Source organism: Myripristis murdjan, chromosome 6, assembly GCF_902150065.1.
Source record: "Myripristis murdjan chromosome 6, fMyrMur1.1, whole genome shotgun sequence".
NCBI lineage: Eukaryota > Metazoa > Chordata > Actinopteri > Holocentriformes > Holocentridae > Myripristis > Myripristis murdjan.
Window position 1 is genome coordinate 25,903,480 of NC_043985.1, and position 13,504 is coordinate 25,916,983.

General features: G+C 42.8%; 1 protein-coding gene across 1 annotated transcript in view; it reads right to left on the minus strand.

Annotated features, from left to right (window-relative positions):
• Nucleotides 1–13,504, minus strand: part of b4galnt4a (beta-1,4-N-acetyl-galactosaminyl transferase 4a) — a 184,718-nt gene that overhangs the window by 18,991 nt on the left and 152,223 nt on the right. The window lies entirely within an intron of this gene.

Below are 13,504 nucleotides of genomic sequence, written 5' to 3' on the forward strand. Positions count from 1 at the left end.
AAAGTTAACAGTCAGTCCACCAACTTTTGCGAGATGGTATTTGACAGTACAGGTGCAAAAGAGTGACAGATGAAAAATGGAGGGGGAATTCATATTGCATGTGGGGAAACGACGTGCGTCTCTAACCTCTGGCAGCCCCCAGCACTCGCTCGGTTCATGACAACTTATTTTGGGTCTCAGTGAAATGCAGACTCTATCTTTACATATTCTTGTGCTGCTGTCGCCAAACAAGCGCATGACCCTAAAACAGAGACTTGATTCGGGGTGACATGTTGCTCACAGGCTAGAACTTGTGTCTCATAGTTGTGACATCAAAAAGACAAAGTGACAAATCCACAGTCAACAAGCTAATGTTGGCATGCGGTAACAACTTGTGAGCATCTGTCTTCACTGTGCAGCCAAAGAGTTGAGCTGCACTTTTCTGCACTGCAAACACATAGATCTCTCGAAAACAACTTGGGCGATTATGTATAGGCTGATACGTTGCTATGCTTGGGCAACTTTTCTTTGCGATGGTAAGGCACTTCAGTGGTCAAAGACCCGTGAATGCATTAATGATCAGCCTTTTTTTTTTTTTTTTTTAGCAAAGATGATGGCTAAATACAGTGGTGGAAAAAAGTTTTCGGACACCCTTAAAATTTTACACAATCTCAAATATTAGCATGAAATATTTGTGGAAAAATCTTTTTTGTGTTTCAAAAGGTGTGGTTGCATTAGACAGATACAAACAAATACAAATTATATATATATTTTTTTGTTTATTGTTTACAAGAAAAACTAACAAAACTAAAGTTGGAAACTGGACTCATCTGACCACAGAATCTTCTTCCAATTCCTGGCTGTCCAGTTCTTGTGTGCCTGGGCTCAACGACGCCGGGCTAGCCTCTGTCTCTCATTGATCAGGGGCTTCTTGATAGCCTTGTAGGACCTTAAGCCATGATCTAAAAGTCGGCCACGTACAGTAGTCCAGTAATTTGAGGCCAAAATTGGGGTCAACCTAGGACAAATTGCAATAGAAGCAAACTCAACTGATTTTGTATCCTCAGTATGTCCTGAGGATACAAAAAAAGTCCCAAGAAATCCCATTGGTGGAAAGCTTTGAAAATCACCTATTTATGACCACATATTACCAAAAAACACTGTTTTTAACACACAGGGGAAAGGGGTTCCAAATTTTACTTTCAGATATCACTATAAAAATTCACAAGTTGATTACACACATAAAGACAAGAAAAAAGTCAATTTAAACAGTGAATTAAAAGGTTACTATATATATAGTAACCTTGAATTAAAAGGTTACTATATAACAGTGAATTAAAAGGTTACTATATATATAGTAACCTTGAATTAAAAGGTTACTATATAACAGTGAATTAAAAGGTTACTATATATATAGTAACCTTTTAATTCACTGTTTAAATGTCTCTTCTGGCATTTATTCCTTATATTCCTTATTAGTGCATATCAAATCAGATAATGGGCTCTATTTTCGCAGACCAGGCGAGGCGGAGGCGCAGCGCAGCTGCGCTGCGCCAACTGGGAGTGGCCAAGTGGATTTTGCTATTTTGGCACGCCGTGCGCCTTGGCGCAACTACTGCGCCGTTCCTCCTACCGGCGCAAGGGAGGAGAGAAGGCGTGGAGTGGGTTTGACACAGCCGATTCACTTTAAACCAATCAAATGAGCCCCTGTCCTCACCTTTAAAATGCGCTGCGCGAAGGCGTAATGAACGTTCACACAATTGACATGGAGAAAGAGAGCAGCCGCGACACACACGCAGTGAGGCCAGTCTTGGCTGCTGGAATGTCGCTGGAGCTACCTGCCATCCATCTGTCCATCCATCCATCCATCCATGCATCTATCCTTAAATTCGTCTTCCTGAGTCCCCTGTCTTTCCATTACCTACCTGCCTCGCATCTCTCTTTTTTCCAGCTCTGTCACCGTCTGTTAAAGTTATTGATTTTTACAAGCAAATATAAATTTAACTGTGAAGCCCCCATTTTTAATGAATGTTTTTACATCAAAGGATAATCCTCGCAGTATTCATATAAATACATGTTTGTTTTGCAACTTTTGACTCCTGTCACTTACTGATGCAACGACATACTAGAGATTAAAACCGGTTCATGAAAGCTTTTACATTTGCTGTTCTAAACGCCCAGAGTCTGGCAAGGAACCGATGCATTTTACATTTTCTATATGTGTGGAATCAGGGTTTCCCCTAGAAAAAAAAATTGGCACCGGACAATGTGACCGGCAGGTTTTCAATTTACCGGACAAATGTTTGAAATTCCGGTCAAATATTATCTGAATTTATTGAGCTTAAAATTATATGCAGGCTACATAAGAATGACATCAAGGCATGTCAATTTATAGCGTAATATTTTTATTGAAAAGTAGGCTGTATCAAATAAAATTAGTGCCGTCAATTGACTCAAGTGCGTCTAAAATAAATAAATAAATAAATATTGCACAAGCCTGTGCTCTTTTAACATGAACATTGCATACAATTGCAAACAAATGCAACTACAATTTGCAAACAAAAAAACTGGCTCATACCATTTTAATAACGCTGCGTGCTGCCAACTTGAAATCAAATAGATGCAATAAAAACTAAATTCAGCAGCTGAATTAAAATCGAAAGTCTCAAGTGTCTCTCCGCAACTTGCAATGCGCATCAGTCTTGTGACCTTGTTCTCCCCCAGGCAACTTTGCTGCGCTGTTTTGATCCGGTTCTGCAGAAAAAAACCTCTCTCTCTCTCTCTCTCTGGTACATTGGAGACAGGGATCACGCAGGATATATATTTTTTTTTTAAATAAATAAATAAATAAATAAAATTACGTGAAAATTGACTGTTTTAATAAAATTCAAATTGTGCTTAGAGGGAATATTTTCACCGGGCATTTAAAAATTACCGGACTTTGGCTGATTTTAGGCTACCAGTCATAGTCCGGTGATTACCGGATAACGGAAACCCAGTGTGGAATATTTATATATATGGAAGAAGAACTGTGTAGTTAACACGAGCAGCGCCAGACACCATGACCGGAAAAAAGACATCACCATACTGGACACATTGTTTGACTGACAGGTGATCAGGTTGGGTTTCCATTGCGCATGCCAAACGGTGCCAGTCTCCTTTGATCTGACATCAGTTGTGTCGGGACAGTCGATATGGAGATACATTTATGTGGTGATTGAGATTATAGCATTGAATTGTGTTTTTTGTGGTTATTTATTGCATTGTTACTGTGCCTGACAATCTGTGAGGTTTTGGAGACGTGTGCGCACTGCCCGCCTGCCAGCCAAAATTCCACTGCGCCGGCCCCGCTGCGCCTTGCGCCGAAAGTAGACGTGGTTTCAGGAGGCGAGCTTTTGGCGCACCTCGGCGAAGCCTTTTGGCACGAAAATGTCACTGCGCCAGGTTGAATCTGTCGGCACCTCCCCCTGCTGCGCCGCCACTCCCATCTCGGCGAACCTCGGTCTGGGAAAATAAGAAACTGTGCGCCCCACGGGTTGCGCTGGTCGAAAATAGCTTTGCGCGGGGTGCGCCTCACTGCGCCACCCTGCGCTGCGCCGGGAAAATAGAGCCCAATGTGTGATATGCATGTGTAAACAGAATAATTCAAAGAACTTGTAATTGACTTTTTTTTTTGTTGTCTTTGTGTCTGTAATCAACTTGTGAATTTTTATAGTGATATCTGAAAGTAAAATTTGGAACCCCTTTCCCCTGTGTGTTTTTTGGTAATATGTGGTCATAAATAGGTGATTTTCAAAACTTTCCACCAATGGGATTTCTTGGGACTTTTTTTCCCTCACTCAGGACAAACTGAGGATACAAAATCAGTTGAGTTTTCTTCTCTTGCAATTTGTCCTAGGTTTTTTCATAAAACAACTGGACTACAGTGCAGGTGGAACACTGGACACCAGTTTGGTTTGACCCCTGCTGCTGAAGCTCCTGTGATGTCATTCGGCGGTTTTGCCTGCACATGCAGATCAGGATGCGGTCATTTCTTGCTGAAGAAACCCTTGGACGCCCAGATCTTGGTTTGTCTTCCAAGCTGTTGGTTCGTCTGTATTTCTGCAGAGTGTATCCAACTGCTGAAGGACTGCATCTGCACTTCCTGGCTATCTGGCGGCAGCTGTACCTTTCCTGGCTGAGATTCTTTATCTTCAGGTGTGATTCCTGCGTTAGGTTCCTTGTTTTAGCCATTTTTGTGTCTGAAGAACTTTCAAATGTGCTGGCTTTATATAGACACCAAGCTTGGCAACAGAAATTGTGTCTTTTAATAAAAAGAAACACCTTCATCACTGGTACCAAAATGACCCAATACTCAAAATTTCTTATGTATTTTTATGGAACCAATCAATTTCAAGTTTTTAATGGCTTTTTTAGCATTTGTTTAGTATTTTGGCTGTGACTGTACTAAAAGAAATTGCACTTGAAGACCTAAGAGTGATTCTTAATGCAATATTTCACAAATGCATGGGGTGTCCGAGAACGTTTTTCCACCACTGTATGTGAGAGAGGACAAGTTGTATTTACTGTTTTAGTTAAATTTACTCCGTATTTACTGTCAAAAAGGAAGAAAACTTATGAAAGCGTTGGTAAGACATGACAGACAGCAGCAGACAGAGGAATTTAACACTGGCATTAATGGGCAGCCTATTATTGTGATCTTGTGGTGCCTACTGACAGGCGTGTGGCAGCACAGCATAAAAAAAAAAAGACTCGTGACAGACCCAGCAGATATCTCCCTACCACAGCACAGAAAACACACAGAGAGATGTCTGTTTTGATGATTTGGTGATTTTATTGCAAAACCTTTTTTTTTTTTTTTTTTTTTTTTTTATGAAATGAGGAGCAAAACTGAAACCTCAGAAACTGACACGGGTGCACAAAGAGAACGACTGAAATAAATAATAAATAAATAAATAAACAAACAACAAAAACTAACAGAAACGAAACACGAAAATAAAGCTCTTGACTGATTACGCTCTCATTCCAATTGACAACAGGATAGCACTAAACATTTATGTGCTAGAGGATAAATGACGGTCTAGAACCCCCCCACCCCCCCCGTCACAGTGACATGAAAACAGTGCCTTGTTTTTCATGTCATATCATGTCTTGCCTGGGGATGAGGGAACAATATTCAAAGAAAGATGAGGAGGTGGATACAGAGACGGGGTGTTTGATTTTCTGTGTTGAATTATACATTAGCCAAAGTCTCTCAGACCAGACATTTCAGAAAGACAAATGAGCTCAATATCCATAGCAATTACTGGCACAGAGTCGTCAGTGTGTCTTCAGTGATACCCTGTGTGTTCTGAGGTGAAGCGACCCTGCTGCTTAGTCACACCAAGGGCTCTAATTTTGTGAATCAAAGTGCAGACACAAGCAATAGTGCAAACTCACAGCACAAGCTCACTCTGACAGATTTTTGGTAAATTTGTAACCAGAAGTGCTGGCGTAGCGGCGGCGCACCAGCAGGGAAGTTCGCGAGAGGGTTTTAATACCTTATCGGGTGTGGTTAGGGGCTGGCATCAATCTTGGCCAATCAAATCAGCTCCCCTCATCCTCTTTAATGGAGAGGAAAGGCTGGAGAGGCCCAAGAGAAATCTGATAATCTTGTCTGGCAGGTGCAGAGTCACAAGGCGCGAATTACACAGCATTACAGATATGCCATCGAGGGCAGTTGATGCCATTTTTAAGCTGGATTCAAATTTCTGGAGTGGTGACATTCCTGGTCACCGTGTCTTCCATGGGCACATCGCAGGATTTGAGATGGAACAAATTATTAAAAAAAATTATTCTGTTCCTCTTAATTATTAATGAGGCAATAGCATAAGTGCAAAGCTAACTGAACCTCACATTATATGAAGACAGTTCAAAGTCTATTAAACGTCATGCATTCAAACTTCAAATAAAATAAGAGACAGTATAGCCTACTGATGTACCTTAACTGAGTTGCAATGTGCAAATCAGTTATCAGTGTCAGCAAGAGAACCTGAAACATTATGATCAACAACCATCATCTTTTCTTTGTGTTAGGTTGAAATTGGTCTTGATGTTGGGAAGGCATGTGATGCAAAAAAAAAAAAGGTAGGGTATAAAAAGTAAATAGTTGTTAGAAAAATATACTCAAGTAAAGTGCAGGTACTGAAAAATCTAAAGTACAGTAACTATTTGTACTTTGTTACTTCCAACCTCATCTAGCTCAGACCAGACTGATCTTAGGGTTTTAATCGCATCAAAATCACATTGCTGATGTGCATGTAAATAAGGGCACTGAAGAACTCCTGTCACAGTCAAAGAGACAAGTATAACATGCTGGGATTCATGTAATTTTGGAGTGCTCTGCTGTTGGGGCGCCTCCACAACATAAAAGCATGAAAATAGCACATAATGTCTGCATCTGAGCTAAGAGGTGGTTTGAGAAGGTACAGAGCATTTTGGACACCAAAGCTGCGCTGTGCTACCCTACGAAATGCCATGGGAAGTCACAAAATTACTGAATGTATGAGAATGGGAATTTCCCAAAAATCACTTTATTTACAAAAATAGAGCCCTAAAACTATCAGAAAAGCTAACATGACTGGACATGCTACTGCACCTCTAAAACCTGAGTGGCTCTACATGCTAAAACTTAGTGAAAGTAAAAGTGACCGATGCCCTGCTGACTCAATAACTGCAGAGCTCCAAACCTCCCCTGGCATTAATATCAGCACAAAAGCTGTGCGACGGGAGCTTCATGGCATGGGTTTCCATGGCCGAGCAGCCGCATGCAAGCCTTACATCACCGAGCACAATGCCAAGCATTAGATGGAGCGGTGTAAAGCACGCTGCCGCCGGACTCTGGAGTGGTGGAAACATGTTCTGTGAAGCAACCAATCACGCTTCTCTATCTGGCAGTCTGATGTACGAGTCTGGGTTTGGTGAATGCCAGGAGAACCTTCAGTGCCTGACTGCATTGTGCCGACTGTAAAGTTTGGAGGAGGGATAACACTATGGGATTGTTTTTCTGCGATCGGCCTCGGCCCCTCAGTTCTACAGAAGGGAAATCTTAATGCTTCAGCTCACCAAGACATTTTGAACAATTCTGTTTCCAACTTTGCGGGAACAGTTTGGGGAAGGCCCTTTTCTGTCCCAGCATGACTGAGCCCCAGTGCACAAAGCAAGCTCCATACAGGCATGGCTGGCTGAGTTTGGTGTGGAAGAATTTGACTGGCCCTGACCTCAACCCCATCCAACACCCTTGGGATGAACTAGAACGGAGATTGCAAGCCGGGCCCTCTGGTCCAACATCAGTGTCTGAGCTCACAAATGCTCTTCTGGATGAACGGGCAAAAATTCCCACAGGCACACTCCAAAATCCTTCCCAGAAGAGAGGAAGCTGTTCTAGCTGCAAAGGGGGACAAACTCCATATTAATGCCTATGGATTTAGAATGGGACGTCATAAAAGCTCCTGTAGGTGCAATGAGTAGGTGGCCCAATACTTTTGTCCATAGAGTGTACAGACCTTAAAGGGATGAAACAAGAATAACTGAATATCCTGCCCTGAATAAAAATAGGCGTGACCTGAGGATAAAGCTTGCATGATGGCCCTGACCTAACTGAACATGTAAAAATTGCTCAAATATGCTACAACTAACATAGCCTGTAGCAGATTAAAAAATACCCAGTACTAAAATACATGAGCAGAATGTAACCTGACACATTTAACATGACCTGAATATGCAACCACCAGGGTGTCTGCAAGGTTCATCAAGTTAAATTCATGACTTTTTGAGACCTTTTTAATGCCAGTTGGAATGAAATATGAATCAAAATAGCCACTGGAATATACATAAAAATACACATAAGGTTGCTACAGACCTATCAGAGCAAAAATCTGTGTGATCCTGGGATGAGTTCCAACCAGAAAAACAACATACTGTGAAGATGCAACACTTTCCAGACATGTAAAACTAAATTTAAGACTTGAAATGCTTTATTGAACCGTATCAGTGTCACAGTCCCCAGATTCAGTGTGGTTATCTTAAGCCGGGTGTACCCTGTGGGATTTTTGGGCTGTCCCAGATGAAAGGTGACCAATGTGGAAGAAACATGGCGATATCTTTGGTCATGGCTCCAAAACAGTGGACTTATGTTGCACTGTGAGAGAGGTTCAACCAAAGATAGCTGTCAGAAATTTAGGATAACCATCTCACAATGTGACTGCTGCAACGACCTGTGTCTGCAAAGCAACCAATAGGGATGCAGTCTAAAATGATGCACTGATCAACACAAAACTGGCACTAAACCCGATGATAGAGGTAAGATGAGCAAAGCAAAATGGTTCAATTCTCCTCCTCCTCTTCTTTGAATTTTTGCCCAAACACATTACAAAGGCTCCATTCTTGCTTAGCTTCTTTGTTTACCGCTGCAGCAGCACAGATGGATGACGTACACAATGACGTTTTCTCGTATTTTGACTTGTGATGCGGCCTTTAAGATTCAGCATGTGTGATAAGCACACAGTCTGCATACATCAAACTTGATGTGGTGCCCAAGTTTATGAGATCCATGTCACACAGTGTGGCTTGAAATAAACTAAGACTGCTGAAATCGCACAGGCTGTAGGCACCATTAGTCTTTCCTGAGTTATTTCCTGTATGCACTGTGTCCCTCTGGTTTTCTCGCCCAGCTTGTTTCCCTTACACACCTGCCCTGCATTAGCCTTGTCAGCCCTGCCCTTCATTTACCTGCTCATTTACCGTCTCCCAGCCTATCAGCTCCTTACCTGTTACCCCGTCCACCAGCCTGCTCTTCATTCCCCGATTAGTTCACTTTGTATTTCAGTTCGTCTTTCTGCTCAGCCCTTGCCACTTCACTGTCGTTTATGATTTTGACTCCTGCTTCCAGCCGGTTGCTTGTTCCCGTTTCCTTGTGATTGCCTGTTCTCCGAGTAAAAACTTTAAATCTCAGCCTTGCGGTGACTGCATCTGCGTCCACTCGTCTGCTCTCCCCACGGCAATCAGGAACATTCGAGGCAGTTTCATAACATCATTTTTAAACATTTTTTAAACTTTTCACAGGACCTGTAGATACCCCGTATCAGCTCGAGAGACTTAAGCGAGGCATTTGTTGAGGCGGATGAAAGGATATGAAAACATATTAAAGTTCACGAGGCAGGCGCACAGCACGAGTCGGTGTTCCAAGACACTAGCTATCTTTATAATGTTAAGTTGATATGCCAGGTGTGGGAGGCTGCTCTTTGGGATGTGTCCAAACAAATCTGTATAATGAGTAGAGGAGAAGATAGTGTGAAAGAGATACGGAGAGGGAGACATCTGAACATTCGCTCGACTGTGTGCTTTGAGACCCTCAAGAATAAAAAATTCATGACAGGTCACCAAATGGTTTTAAAAAAAAATCATAATGATGTTAGTCATACGATCGGATCCTGGTGTATTTTAGGAAATGATCCCTACTGAGAATTTATGGGTGATTCTTAATAGCAATTTTTACTATCCTCATAAAGATGAAGGGCGTGCATGATCACTCGGTAATCATTACAGCAGTATTGACTGGCATTGATCTTACCCTCTGGGAGATGAGGGGAAAAAACCATGGCAGTAAAAGCATCCCATGCCATTAGAGAGCTATTTTTGCTGTGGGAAAGGTTAATGCTGCTGTTCTCTCTTTTTTCCCCCAAGCTCTGCTCATGACCTATTGGAATAAAAGTGCCAACAAAGTAAACTGAAATACAACTTGGAAAAAAAAAGTAGAGAAAGCCACGGTTGCATGGTGACCAAAAACTGCACGGCAGACAACCTTGATCATGTATAGACAGTAAACAAAACTTCTGAACGACAGCATAACTGAGTTCAGTGCGTACACAGACTAAAGGGGAAATGCGCAACAAAATGAAATGAATGCACTGGAGGCAAAATGTGCACGCGCAAGAGGACAATATCAAAAAGGCAAGAGGAGAAACTGTGAGAGAAAAAGCAGGAAGGCAAGAAAAGAGGGAAGGAAAGGTAGACGATTAGACGGAGAGAAAACTGAATTAAGGCGAAGACTACAAGTCCATATGGTTGAGAAGTGCTGAACTAGCGATGACCCTAAAAGGTGTTGAAGTTGTAAAATAAGGGAAAGGACGCTGAAATATTTAAAACACATATACACACACAATATAATTTAACAGCTGGCTTCGGTTCGCACAGTCCGCCGCTGATTTATATTGAGTAGGCAGGGCATGATGCAGATGCTGAGTGGTGTGCGTGCGCACGCGTGTGTGTGTGTGTGCGTGCGCGTGTGCATGTGTGGTGGGCAGTTTGAGAGGTGGCCAGGCGAGAGCGATAAAACAGGCCCATTAAAATCCAGCATTTAAATCCCAGACCTCTGCCTCTCCATAAACTTGCCATGACTAATTAAGGCTGGACTTTCTTCTCTTCTTTCTCTCACTCCCTCGTTCTCTCAATCACGCCGTTTAATGGCCAACGCTTTCCCCTTCATTCTGTCACATGACGAGCACGAGACATTTTCCATTAGGCCAGCGGAAAGGTCCTGTGATTCATTAAGAAAGATCCAGAGGGCATTTAAGAAACGTGCCACCACCGCCGCTCGCTAGATTTTCGACCGGCTTGTTATTTCTCGTCCGAAAAACAAGAGTTATCGTTTTATTTGAACTTAATTGAAGGGAAACACTGAGCTCACCAGAATGTTGATGGATTGTTAGGGTTCAATGAGGGTGGGAGTCTGGTAACCTGCCTCTTAACAACTCAACAATCCCCTCATTCACTGGCCGGCTGCTCATACATATAAATACAGTTGTTTCCACCCCCTGGGGGGAGCACAATGTATTCCTAACCTGTCTCTTCCTGTCTCAAATGCTGTTTATGTTCCGCCTAGCTGCAGCCATTCTCCCTAATTCATTCACCAAATGGAACAGGAAGAGACAAACACAGACGGAGAACAAGGATTTTCTTTCTTTTCTGGCCGAGAGGTAACTCTTCATCTCTGCTGGTGCACAATCTGATATTTACTCGCTCCCTTTTTAAACCAGCGGTACTAAACAAACAATTTCCCACAGGAGCAGCCCACCTCTGACCATGCAATCACAACTTGGCTCCGAACAGAGAAGAAAGAGCTGTGAATCCACGCTATCTGCTCTTTAACAAATGAGCGTCTGGGTTTCTGCGGATTTATGTGAGCCCTGGGCTTATGCCGTTGTGGGCTAGTCACGGTAAATCTGCTATTTTTGTCAAGGTGTGAAATGTATTCCGCTGTTAAATCACACACAGGGGCCTTGGTAAGACAGCGTGTCTCGCACCAGCACACACACACACACACACACACACACACACACACACACACACACACACACACACACACACACACACACACACACACACACACACACACGTGCATGCAACCTTGATTTGCTGCATGACTTTTATCCACCTCATTAAATTGTTTCTACTAGTGCAAACTAACTTTGATGGCCTCTCTCCCTCTAGCAAGTTGGCTAGAAAGAGAAAGGGAGAGAGAGGGAGAGGGAGGGAGAGGGAGAGGAAGAAGAGAGAAAGAGACGTAGAGAACAGAGGAGGGACTCATCTCCACATAATCTTGGTTCTGCTATTGACATAATCAAATGGACACTGTGCTGAGTGACTTCATGGCTCAATGGGGGAGTGATAATCTGACTAAGAAATAACAGGCAGTAGAAAGAACAGAAACCCTTCCAGTGTTTCATAGATTTCCAATATAGTCTTACAAAAAAACAAAACAAAACAAAAAAAAAACATTCATGTTAACAAACCATTTAGTGTTAAAATATTTAGTATTAAACACTTACTTTTCTTAAAATCTAGTGGAAAAAAATAGAGATAGTCCCACTTGTTGCAGTTTCACTTGTTTCAGGAATTCTTCAGGGAACAAGTATAAATATGCTGACACAAGGCAGATCAGCTGACCACGATCAAGAAAATGGCAGGTCATTCAAGAAAAGTAGAAACAAGTGGGATTAGCTCATCCCACTAGCTGATTTTTTTTTCACTTGTTTGAATAAAAATAAGATTTTTTTTTTTAGCATTTCTGATTTATTTGACTGTCACAGTAGAGAAAGAGACAAGAAGGGCAGGAGAGAGAGAGGGTGACATGCATTGCCTGAGGTCGGATTCGAACCCAGGATGCTGTGGTCAGCACTCAGCCTTAACATGTAGTACAGGCTCTTACCCAGTGAGCCGCCGGGACGCCCTGAAAAATAAGATTTTAAGACCAAATGAGACTAAATGACTTGTTAACATGGGGATTTTGACATCGTGTCCATCTGCTCTCTCAGACAAAGCCACCAAGCTCTCATTAAGAGACCATGTGTCGGTATGCTGTGTAAGGTATATATGGAAATACATGCACGTATGCTCACACACACACACACACACACACACATGCACACACACATATACACACACTCACAAACACAGACTGGCATGCACCCACGCACAGAAACATACTCACCTGCTTTTCTCCTCTCTTTCTGCCTCTGACAATCACTGACTCACACACCCTTACACACACACACACACACACACACATGCATGCACACACACACACGCACACACACCGCCTACGTCTCATCTCGCATCACATCTGTGTGTGATGCTCCTGGCATCAGAGAGCTATCAGAGTTCAGCATGGTGCTCCTCACATCACCCTGTCAGCTCCTCTCTAAAAACCATGGCAACCACAGGCAGCCCACCTGAGCTGAAAACCGCTATATAATAGACCGAGGGCCCGGAAGCTTGAATGGATGGGAAGAGGGGAAGAAAAAAAAAATATGAGGGGAGCAGGGGGTATAAATTGTGAATGGAAAGTGAAAAGAAAGGGGAAGTGATCGATGGCTAGTGGAAGCATGGTGAGAGGAAAAGAGAGGGCAGTGGGACGGGTGAGCACAGGCACAGGAAGAAAACTAACAGAGGAAGACAGAAATACTGTAGAGGTAGGACTAGGTAGCCAGAGGCGGTGAGAGAGAGAGGGAGAGAGAGAGAGAGAGAGAGAGAGAGAGAGACAGTCACAAGGGATAGAAATAGAATGAGAAAGAAGTGAAAAATCCTAAGAAATATGAGCTTTGAGGGTGCAGAAATGATGCCTAAGCTCTGCGAACGAAGCAGCAGCAACTCCAGCGGTGCCGCGGCTGATGGCGATGATGATGATGATGATCATGATGGCGATGATGACGATAACCTGGGGCTCGCAAAGAAATTCATTCCACAGACACATCCACTGATCTCTCTCTTTTTTTTTCTTTTTTTTTTCCCCCTCCCACTCGAAAAAAACAGGCTCACACTAAGCATGTGGGCTCTCGTTTGAAACTTCGCCTTCAAATTAAGCCCCACTCTGCTCTGAACTCGCCTCGGGTGGAGAGCGCGCCACTACTGAGAGAGAAATGATGCAGAGGAGAGGCGAGGGAGAAAATGGAAAGTTAGAGGAGGAAAAAAAGTGCGGTGCTGAGAA